This window comes from Anomaloglossus baeobatrachus, chromosome 1 (assembly GCF_048569485.1).
Source record: "Anomaloglossus baeobatrachus isolate aAnoBae1 chromosome 1, aAnoBae1.hap1, whole genome shotgun sequence".
Classification (NCBI taxonomy): domain Eukaryota; kingdom Metazoa; phylum Chordata; class Amphibia; order Anura; family Aromobatidae; genus Anomaloglossus; species Anomaloglossus baeobatrachus.
The window spans coordinates 546,301,305-546,312,441 of NC_134353.1; the positions used below are offsets into that span (position 1 = coordinate 546,301,305).

At 43.2% G+C, this 11,137-nt stretch overlaps 1 long non-coding RNA gene across 1 annotated transcript; it reads left to right on the forward strand.

The window, feature by feature from the left end:
* The first annotated feature begins 3,433 nt into the window (after positions 1–3,433).
* LOC142296189 (uncharacterized) lies at positions 3,434–3,935 on the forward strand. The gene is made up of 3 exons (XR_012751606.1): positions 3,434–3,489; positions 3,575–3,625; positions 3,706–3,935. It is a non-coding gene; the product is annotated as an uncharacterized LOC142296189 (long non-coding RNA).
* The last annotated feature ends 7,202 nt before the right edge of the window (positions 3,936–11,137 follow it).

An 11,137-nucleotide genomic window follows, 5' to 3' on the forward strand; every position in this document is an offset into this window, starting at 1 on the left:
ATTTCCGCAATTTTCTGCGGATGTCAGAAGAATCATTTAGCCTTTTACTCGAAAGAGTTACGCCAATTATTCAGCGCAAGAATACAGCGATGCGTGCTGCCATCCCGGCAGATGAAAGATTGGCAGTCACGCTGCGTTTCCTGGCCACCGGACGCTCCCTGCAAGACTTACATTTTTCTTCTGCAATTTCAAGGTCCCTGCTCAGCATTCTTATTCCGGAGACATGTAGAGCAATTTTCCACAGTCTGCGTAACTACATTGAGTTCCCCAAAACTGTGGAGGAATGGCAGAAGATTGCCACCGATTTTGAACACCTTTGGCAGTTCCCAAACTGTGGTGGTGCTTTGGACGGGAAACATGTGCGGATCACTCAACCACTGAACAGCGGCTCCTATTTTTATAACTATAAGGGCTATTTCAGCATCATCCTAATGGCCCTTGTGAATGCCAATTACGAATTTATTGCTGTTGATGTTGGCATGAATGGCCGGGTTTCTGACGGTGGGGTTTTAGAACACACAGGCTTTGGTGAACGTTTGCAAAATGGTGAACTGCATTTGCCCCCCAACTCTGACACTACCGCAAACCTTAACTTTGTATTTGTGGGCGATGAAGCCTTCCCACTTCATCCCAATCTCATGAAACCATTCCCACAGAAAAGTCTAACGGCGGAAAGACAAAGGTTCAATTATAGATTATCAAGGGCACGCAGGGTTGTGGAAAATGCCTTTGGGATAATGGCAAATCGCTTCCGCGTTTTCCACACACCAATTAACCTGAGTCTACCATCAATAGACGCAGTTGTTTTGGCCTGTTGCGCCCTTCACAACTTTCTTCGACGGCGAGATGCTATTACGTACTGTCCAACAGGCTTTGTAGACTCTGATGACTTAAATGGCGAAGTGGTGCTTGGCGAATGGCATTCTGAAGATCCCGCAATCGCAGGACTTCAACCATTGGCGCCCGGCAGAAATACCGATGATGCGAAGGCCTGTTGAGAAAAGTACTGCCAATATTTTAATGGTCCTGGTGCAATTACGTGGCAGCATTAGATAAACTTGTATTGAGCACATTTATTATGCTGAGTTTTATTTTCTTGTATTGATTGGTTTTAGAAACTTCCCTTCTTAATTTTAAAAAATATATGGTTACTTGTATTATGTTCATCACATTTATACTAATTTTAAAATATATGGTTACTTGTATTGTTATGTTCATCACATTTATAATAAAATGTCATTTTTGCAAAATGATTACTTTAATAAACAGTTGTTTTAACTTTCCACAAGATTTGTTTGTCATTCATTCACTATTAAGGGCTACTGTGGGGAGCAGTACCACCATTGCTGCCGTTACATCACCCCCGGAGGCCCCAAATTATGAATATGAAGCCTTATATATTTTCATTTGGGGTTTTTAAACGGGGACGTTTGTGCGTCCCCGAAACCTTCAAACGACATCTCTTTTTCGATTTCTTATAATTGTATGTGCGCTCGCAGTGTGTGATACCACGACCCCTTGACACAGCATTTGCGTCATGGCGCGATCTCATTTCTGCAGCAAAGATCATTCTGATTTGTTAAAAGTGCGTCGCACTTTCACCTTCAAACATAGCATTGTAATATTTCACAAATCAACAATCCCGCCATGGCCGACGGCGGCCATTGGCTGGAGCAGGATCAACAACGTCCACCCCAATCTGATTGGAGCTAGCGTTCACGTGACGCTATCGGTCGAATCAGATGTGAAGAGGCGTTACCGCGGGTGACGCAACTGCGTTTGCTACGTAGACACACCAGCGAACAATGGCGGCACGCAGGAGGGCAACAGCTTGGGGAGAGGCGGAGGTCCGTTACCTAATTAGAGAAGTGGATGCTCGCGATTATGATTGCCGTGAGGCGCAAGAGCATCCACTTCTCCATAAGAAAGCGGTATTGCGCAGGATCCAACGTGGGTTGAGGAGGAGATTTCATTTGGAGCGCACCTGCGCCCAGATCCGAAAAAAATTAGCGGATCTGCGGTACCGCTCCAGTGCCCGGATCTCTGCCATACAAGCAGAGTTACAAAACCAAGGTAGGCGCAGATGAGTGTGCCTTGGCAACGTATAATGGTGTTCTTAAATATATATCTATTTATTTTTATATATATATATATATATATATATATATATATATATATATCTCTATCTATCTATCTATCTATATATATATATGTATATATATATATTTATTCTAAAAATAAATATATAAATATATAATACATATATAAATAATATATATATATATATCATATATATATAAGTCTATACATATATTTTTAAATTAAATATATATATAATTCATATTAATTATATATAAATATAAATATAAGAAAATATACATATATAATAAGTAATAAATATATTGATTTAAATGTATATATTTATGATATATATATCCTTTTACTTAATTAAAATTATATATATATAATCTATTTTATAGATCGATAGATTATATATATATATATATAAAACATATAAAATATATATATATATATATATATATATAGATATATAGATACAATTCGAAAAATATATTTAGATATATATAATAATAAAAAAAATATACATAATATATATCTATATATAATTATAAAAATATATCATATATTAATTATATATATATATAATTATAAAAATATATAATATATTAATTATATATATATATAATTATAAAAATAAATATATACAGATAATATTTAAATAATAAATATATATATTTTAATGTATATATATTATATATATATATATATATATATATATATATATATTTCCCATGAACTGACAACCCTCTATCAGCACACAGTTTTCATATGTTCTGATATACCTCTTGTCCTTGGCACCCAGCTTCGCCATGCTTGGCAAAACATCATTCCCTCACCACCCAGCTTTTCCCATATCAGAGAGAGCATGGCAAAGCCGGGTGCTGTGGGTAGTGGGTCTTTTTCCCTCAGCACAAAAAAATTCCATCTCCTGCTTGTATTTTTGTACCCCCTCATATCTAGTTCTCCAAATACAATATTGGCCCCCACATAGCCTTCCATATAGTATAAAGGGTTCCACATAACCCTTCAGATATTAGAATGCATCCCATAGTCCTCCATGAACTGTAATGAATTTCCTAGAGTTCTCCATGAAGTTTCATTCACCCCAGAGTTCTCCATATATTATACTGCACCACATATTCCACAATGTGTTCAAATTCACCCCCATAGTCCTTGTATAAGGTAGGCTACGTAGTCCGCCATATATTTCAATGTACCCCCCACAGTCCTATATGTATCATAACGCAACCACATTAAACTTTATATTTTCTTAAGAACCCCCAGAGGAGCAAGGGGCCGCAGAGGAGGGAGAGCATGTGCCCGAGCCCCCGGTGGATCTACAGCCACCAAAGGAGGAGGAGGAGGAGGAGTACCACCCACAGGGGCCACCGGCCGGATCGCCCCCCGGTAATTTTTTAATATAACATTAACGCCATATAAAGTACAAAACAAAAAGCTGTTGAGTACTATAAAGTGTTTTTTGTTATCATAGATGCTAGTCCAGGCTCCATAAGTGAGTCTGTATCGGACGAGGGGGATAACCGTAAGTCATGAATCTCCTACTTTGTAATAATAAGCAGAAATAAAAATTATGATTTATTAATTTTACCATTCCCTCCATAGGCATACCCACTTTGGCCGAAATCATGTCCTCCCAAAGAAGGATTTTGTCGGCCCACAGGAGGCTGATGGCCAGAGTGGAGCGGCATGCGGCGCTGCTGGCCCGTTATGTGGCTGGACAAGGGGAGGGCAGCAGCAACTAACGTTTTTTTTTTTTTGTTATTGTATCCATATTCATGTGTTATAAAAAATTTGAAATTGATATCTGCTGTTTGGTATGTCTCATTGCATAAAGCAAGTTAACAGCTATCACCACTCACAAACTCACCACTCACAAACATCATATTACATGTAGGCATCTGTATAGATGCACCAATCCCATTATCCACGAGGGGGGTGACTAGGCTTTACTGGTTGTTTGCTGTACATGAGTGTGTGGGTTGTGTGGTGGTATGCCAATGAGGGTGGAGTATGGTACAATCTCTGTAACTACCGTGTTTTGCCAGGGCATCACAACCATATGCTGAATTAAGTAACGCAGGCAGCAAGATTGAAACAACATAAATTTATTATTACAATGAAAATATAACAATCAATTGAAATTAATTTCAAATAACAAAACAACAACAATAACAAAATTTAGTGGCCGTCTTCATATTGGTGGACATATTCAGGCCGGGTGGGAGATGACAGTTGGCTTAAAAATGAATCATTTGAATACCTGGGATAATGTGGGGGGGGAAACTGTGGGGGGGGATACTGTGGGGGGGGATACTGTGGGGGGTGGTCAAGCTGCAAGCGTGGTGGATGCATCCTGTTTGGTGTACTTTGCAGGGGCTGGCGAGGAATCCATGTATTAGAATCATGGGACTGGTTCTTCTTGCATATCGTGTCATTGTCATCCAGTTCTCCTCGGCCTGCCTTTCTTAGGACTTCCAACATCAGTCTTTCGGCTTGCTCCCTCTGTGTGGAATCCAATTTGCAGAGTCTGTCCGATGCAAATGCGGCAAAGCTATCGACTGGGGTGCTTTTTGGCTGTGATAGCAGTTGGGTTGCCAAAGAATAAAATTCAGCCGATGTCACAGGGGTGTTGGCCTTCTTTTTGCGTAACTGTCTTCGCCGCATTTCACCAGAGGGTGCAGGTGCCTCATTATCCTCCACAATAGGCTCGCTCGATGTGGTGGGGTTCTCATTCAATTGGGGCCTCACCATATCTGTCTGAGGGTTCTGCGGGAACAGAAAAATAAATGTTAATTAAAAGTCATACATTAATAGTTAGTAAATTTAATTAAAGTGTGACAAAATTGTATTGGAGTGTACTTATCTGAACTGGAAGGGATAACATTTCCAAACTGCACAATAAATCATGGCAACAATAAGTTACTATTTTGTGTTCCTCAATGGCATGTACATAAAAAGTTTGAATACTATGTAACGTGAAGCAAATAAGGTACTTACATCTACAACAGCGGAGGTGTTGTCATCGATCGGGATGTCATCGTTTTCAATGTCTGCTTCCAGGTCTACGTTTCTTTGGTAGGAGCTTTCCATCATTCGTGGTAGCTCCTGGTCCCTTGTGAATTCCAGGAGATTGAAATACCACAAGGGAGAAACATATACCTGGTCAGTGCCGGCCCCTGACTTTTTTGATTTGTCCACCTTATTTGCTTCTTTCTTATATACAGTCCTCAAGCCTTGGATCTTCTTTTTTACTACTTTGACATCCACCGCCTCGCCTCCACTGTGTTTTTTAAAAAGATCCACCAGTTGGGCATAGGCGGCTTGTTTTTTTATTCTGTCTGAATATTCTGTGGATTTGATTCTCCACAAGCAGGGCAGTGATTGATACAAATCCAACAGCTCACGCACAAAGTCTTCTTTGTTATAATAAGCCATCTGAAATAAAGAATGAAAAATTTATATGTAAACATAAAAGAAGTTGCAATAAACCGATCACAATTTTTGGTTATGGTGTGGCAGAGACTAAAATGGCCGCCCCTATGTGTGGCAGAAACACAAAATGGCGGCTGTAGCTGAGAGACAAAAGATGAAAAAAATCCTGCACTCAAAGCATTCAACTGAAATTGTTTTATATTTTATTCATGGATCTGTGTAATTATTAAAGACGTTTCGGTCATCCGACCTTCATCAGTTTACACAGAAAAGGTTCTGTAGACAGTATGTGACATTGACTGCAGACCGGGACGGGCAGCTTTTTCCTCTGGTCCAGCTTTTTCATATATTTCTACAGAACCTTTTATGCGTAAACTGATGAAGGTCGGATGACGGAAACGTCTTTAATAATTACAGAGATCCATGAATAAAATATAAAACAATTTCAGTTAAATGCTTTGAGTGCTGGATTTTTTTCATTTTTTGATCTGGGGTGGGACCCTATCCAAGCACCAGCGACTATAGAAGGAGTGCCACATTTCTATATTTTATTTAATGAGAGACAAAAGAGCCAGCAATGCTAGGATAGGACACATTACAAACAGCACTATGGAGAGACCCCTCTTTAAAAGGCATTATACACGCACAGATAAAAGCCAGCAACTTTAACTCACATAATAACTATTAACATATATCTAACAGCAATCAACTCACATAATAAATATTAACATATATCTTAACAGCAAGAACATTATTCAAAAAAAAGCCCACCCCCCCAACAAGAAAAAAGACCTACCTTTTCAAAGAAGTGTATATCAATGTAGAATCCAAGCGGAATCGCAAATACGATCTCACCGACACTCGACAGCACTGCAAGGATACTCCAGGTGCAACTGCGGCTTCGATCCGAAAAACACACCAACAAAGCGACCGGGTACAATGGACGAAGGAATCAGGGTGGAGACGCAGGTTCTATCTCAAAGCAAAGCGCAAAAGAAGTGACAAAGGGTGGACGCGATCCAAAATTTAACCGCTAGATACGCCCCCTGCATGCCCAATCAGAACGCAGTATTGGCCGCCAATGAAAGCGGAGGGGGGTATGGAAAAGGCGACGCAAATGTGACTCACTGCATAATGGGATTGGAATCGTTAACATAGTAGCTGTGTGACAGGGTCCTTATCAATCAGAGCGGAGGGGGTGGAAAAGGCGACGCCCGCCCGGCCGCCCAATCAGAACGCAGTATTGGCCGCCAAAGAAAGCGGAGGAGGGTATGGAAAAGGCGACGCAAATGCACCCCTACGTGACTCACTGCATAATGGGATTGGAATCGTTAACATAGTAGCTGTGTGACAGGGTCCTTATCAATCAGAGCGGAGGGGGTGGAAAAGGCGACGCCCGCCCGGCCGCCCAATCAGAACGCAGTATTGGCCGCCAAAGAAAGCGGAGGAGGGTATGGAAAAGGCGACGCAAATGCACGCCTACGTGACTCACTGCATAATGGGATTGGAATCGTTAACATAGTAGCTGTGTGACAGGGTCCTTATCAATCAGAGCGGAGGGGGTGGAAAAGGCGACGCCCGCCCGGCCGCCCAATCAGAACGCAGTATTGGCCGCCAATGAAAGCGGAAAAGGCGACACAAATGCACGCCTACGTGACTCACTGCATTTTACTACGCCCCTAATGGGATTGGAATCGTTAACATAGTAGCTGTGTGACAGGGTCCCAGCGATTTCAAAGATCGTTATACGGGACGCATGCTCGTTCATAAACTCGTTATGTGTGACACCCAACATGCGATTTCAACAACGACTCATAAACGATCCAGAAAGTGTGACGTAGTAGCGATCTCGTTCACGATCTCGTTATGTGTGACTGGACCTTCACTCTTGGAAAATCTCTAATTCTGCAAACAGTCCTCAGCAATCAAACATTAACCACTAGTCGTCATTTTGACAGCCTGAAAAAAAGCTGCATGCACTGTTTTTTGGGTCATCAAAATGAAGAGCCCCAGTCAGAATCATCTAATATATAAAGCTTAGTGTGTGTGTGTGTGTGTGTGTGTGTGTGTGTGTGTGTGTGTGTGTGTGTGTGTGTGTATGTGTGTGTGTGTGTGTGTGTGTGTCCACTAAAGGAATCCGCACTGTCAGTTTTACAACCACTATATTTTGCACAGACACCCCATTTCACTCAGGGAACATCATAGACTATGTTTTGAGGGGAAACTTTAACAGTTATTTGCCAAAAAACCTCCTTACATTAAAGTCAATGGATCTTGGAGATACAGGTCATTAATAGGAGCTGTGATTGGTTGCTATAGGAATGAAGGACATTCTTAGTATAAGAAGCTTATGTGTGAGGTAATATGATTTCTGTGGAGAGACGGCTAGAGAGAGACAGAGAGAGACAGACAGAGAGACAGACAAAGAAAGAGACAGACAGACAAGGAAAGAGACAAACAAACAAGGAAAGAGATAGTCAGAGACAGGCAGACAAAGGTAGAAAGGGAAAGACGGACAGAAAGAGGCAGACAGGGAATGAGTTAAAAGTGGCCCTTTAACGAGCCTTTTCATATGACCTAGGATTTATGCCAGATCAGAACCTCAATTTGCAGACAGTGTTTCGGGATGATTGTCCCTCGTCAGAACAAAGTATGAGACCTGATCTGGCTGAATTAGAAGCTCTACTGGGGTCTTGAGGTTCTGATCTGGCATAAATCCTAGGTCATATGAAAAGGCTCGTTAAAGGGCCACTTTTAACTTTTAGGATTGCTACTTCCAATAGGTGGCAATAGAGTTTGTCTCCTTAATCTCTGAAGAGACAATTTATATATAGGAATGTAGATGAAAGTTTGTCTGCCCAGCAACAGACTACAAGCACAGAAACAGTTAAGTGTTAGAATGGTTCATTATAGAAAGAATCAGTGAAGGCCTAGTGAGCGAATGTGATAGACATATAGTTGGTCGATCAATCATGATGGGTGCATACAGTGGGTGGTTTCTGGCAACGGAACAAAGGAGACAGAAGGCAAGATAGTGTGAATCTTGAGAGAGGCCAGAGACACAGGGTGTGAACAATATTGTTACTAAAGACCGATCTTTGGACGCAGTGGCTTCTGGTTATAGGAGCCAGAGGGAGGAATCCTTTCCTCCAGGCCCTTAACCATCATGATGCTAGGTGACTTCTACTGGTGCAGAATTCTAGTGGCTAGGCCCCTTAACAATAAGTTCCCGGATGATTTCTATTACTGCAGGACTCTAGTAGCCGGGCCCCTTAAAGGGAATCTGTCAGCAGGTTTTTTGCTATGTAAGTCATGCTGCAGAGGTTAAAAAACAAAAAGCAACTGTGCCTCTCTTATCTAGCTCTGCACAATTGTTTACGGAATCTAAAAGCTTTATTACCCTGTGATTACCATTACAGGATTACTTTGTTACATGCAGGGCAGACTGACATGCCCTCTGCTGTGATTGACCTCTCACTGTCAATGTACAATCTCTATTGAGAGCCTGATGTGGGCGGAACCACCTATCTCTGCTCTGCTGTGTTCCTGAAACTAAATACTTTAATTATGTCAGAACGGCTTCAGCCAGTAATCTATGTGATACATTGTTGGATTCAGAGTCTATTTGCCTACATTATGTTGCTGTCAGATAAGGTAGTAAAACCTTGCTGACAAATTCCCTTTAACCATTAAGGTACCAGGTTAACCTTTACTGGTGTGTGACATTGTCAACCAACCTATCTTTGCTCCACTAGACATCCAGGTGTGCAAAGCTTTACGCCGGTCATTATAGGTCCAGGTGTTTCGTCTTGGTGTGGAGTAGTGGCTGTATAAAATATTGGCCATTAGGTATGCCTCTCTTAAGGGGGCCTGAATGGTTACTCTCCCATCTGAGGAACGAATTCAGTTAGATCAAACGCAACCCATAAGGAAGTTGAATGGTGTCTATTAATGCAAAGGGAAAATGTTATGTTCTAGAGGATATGTGAACGCTATCTGAAAAGTAAAACTATGAATGACAATGAACCATCCAGGAAAAAGTTTTGGTTTAAAGTGAACAGTTGGTCTCTTTGTACATATACATTATCTCGTCCTAGCCAGACGACACCTGCAGCAGCATGGATTACCAGCCCACACAGCTGATGTCCACACATCCAGGCAGCACCAGGCATTTCATGTAGCATTCTAGGACATTCGGGGTTCAATCCCTCGACTACTGCCCCACGTCACTCTACAGTTGGTGTAGTTGGCAGGATCAAGCCTTACCAATGGGAGATCCAAGTAGTTTGGAGAAGTTATGGGCTACGTTGAAAATGGCAACCATGGTGAGGTTGAAGATAGCACTGAACATCAGACCTAAGATGGCACACGGTGCAGCAGCTCTAAAAGAAGAACCTGTCTGTCATGGGTGGCGGCGGAGAGAAAGGTCAACAGCAGAGCTGGACAACTGGTCACTGAGGGGTGAACAAAATGGCAGTGTGCCGCCCCTGCAGCGGTCGAACCGCTCGGATCCGGGGGGGGTCACTGCGGCTCGAGGGTCTCCAGACCCGGGAGCTTGCAGCCACTCTCAAATAAGATGGGGATTATTTACAGGGGATAGATATACTTCGTGACGCCACCCGTGGTGTGTGGTAACGGGGACTACCGCCGCTGCCGATGGAAGTGCCCGGGGGGGAGATGGAATGGGGGGCAGCCAGATGACGTTTCCCTCCACGGGTAGGGAAGGCCCCGGGACTCTGGATAGGGTGGTGCATGGGGGTGCAGGGGAGTGCAGGGCTTGGTGGTAGCAGGGGAGGACCATGTACTCACTCAGGCAGCATCGGTGATGAAAAGCAGACTCTGACAACAAGGTAAACAAAGTCTCTGGGTGTCGCTGCCGTCTTGGGGGAGCCCATCCGGGTATCCTTCCCTACAGTACTGCCTGATGGACCGAAGTCTGCCTCCGTGCACAAATTTAGAAGTGTTCAGGTTGCCCGTAGGCTTAAAGCTGTCCGGGCCCCGCTCCCTACTATTGGTAGTGGAACTGTGCTTTCAAGGGCTCACGCTTGGGATTTCTGTGGGCTGCATGGGTTGTAAAGCCCTATCCCCCTCGTTGCACTAGTGCCCCTGATCTCTGAGCTTCGTGGGGACAGTCCATAAAGTCACTATCCTTCGCAGGTTAATTGCCGGGTTGCTTGAAGCTACTCCCCGACCTAGGCTCCAGTACCCCGCCTGGATTGGCTATTGAACTTGAGCTGCTGACCATCCTCCAAGACTAGGTCCTAGGCACCCAATCCCAATATCCCACTACTGGGTCTCCGACTCCTCCGGGCCCAGAACACCGTCTGCAGCCCAACCTTTAGCTCAACTTCCCTGGCAGCTCCGACCCCCAGTTTCCTCTCCCTCTGAGAGCTACTACTTCCCATTCTCTCACTTTGCTCCCCTGGAGCCGACTCACGACACCCTCTCTCTTTGCTCCCCTGGAGCCCACTACTGTCACCTTCCACCAGTCTGCCTGATCCCTAGGTGGGCGGCCCTATTCCAGCTCAGCAGCCCACTGGTGTATCTCAGAGGGTGTGGTGTGCACTGTGATTGGGATTTTGGATGCTGATGGAGGCAGTAC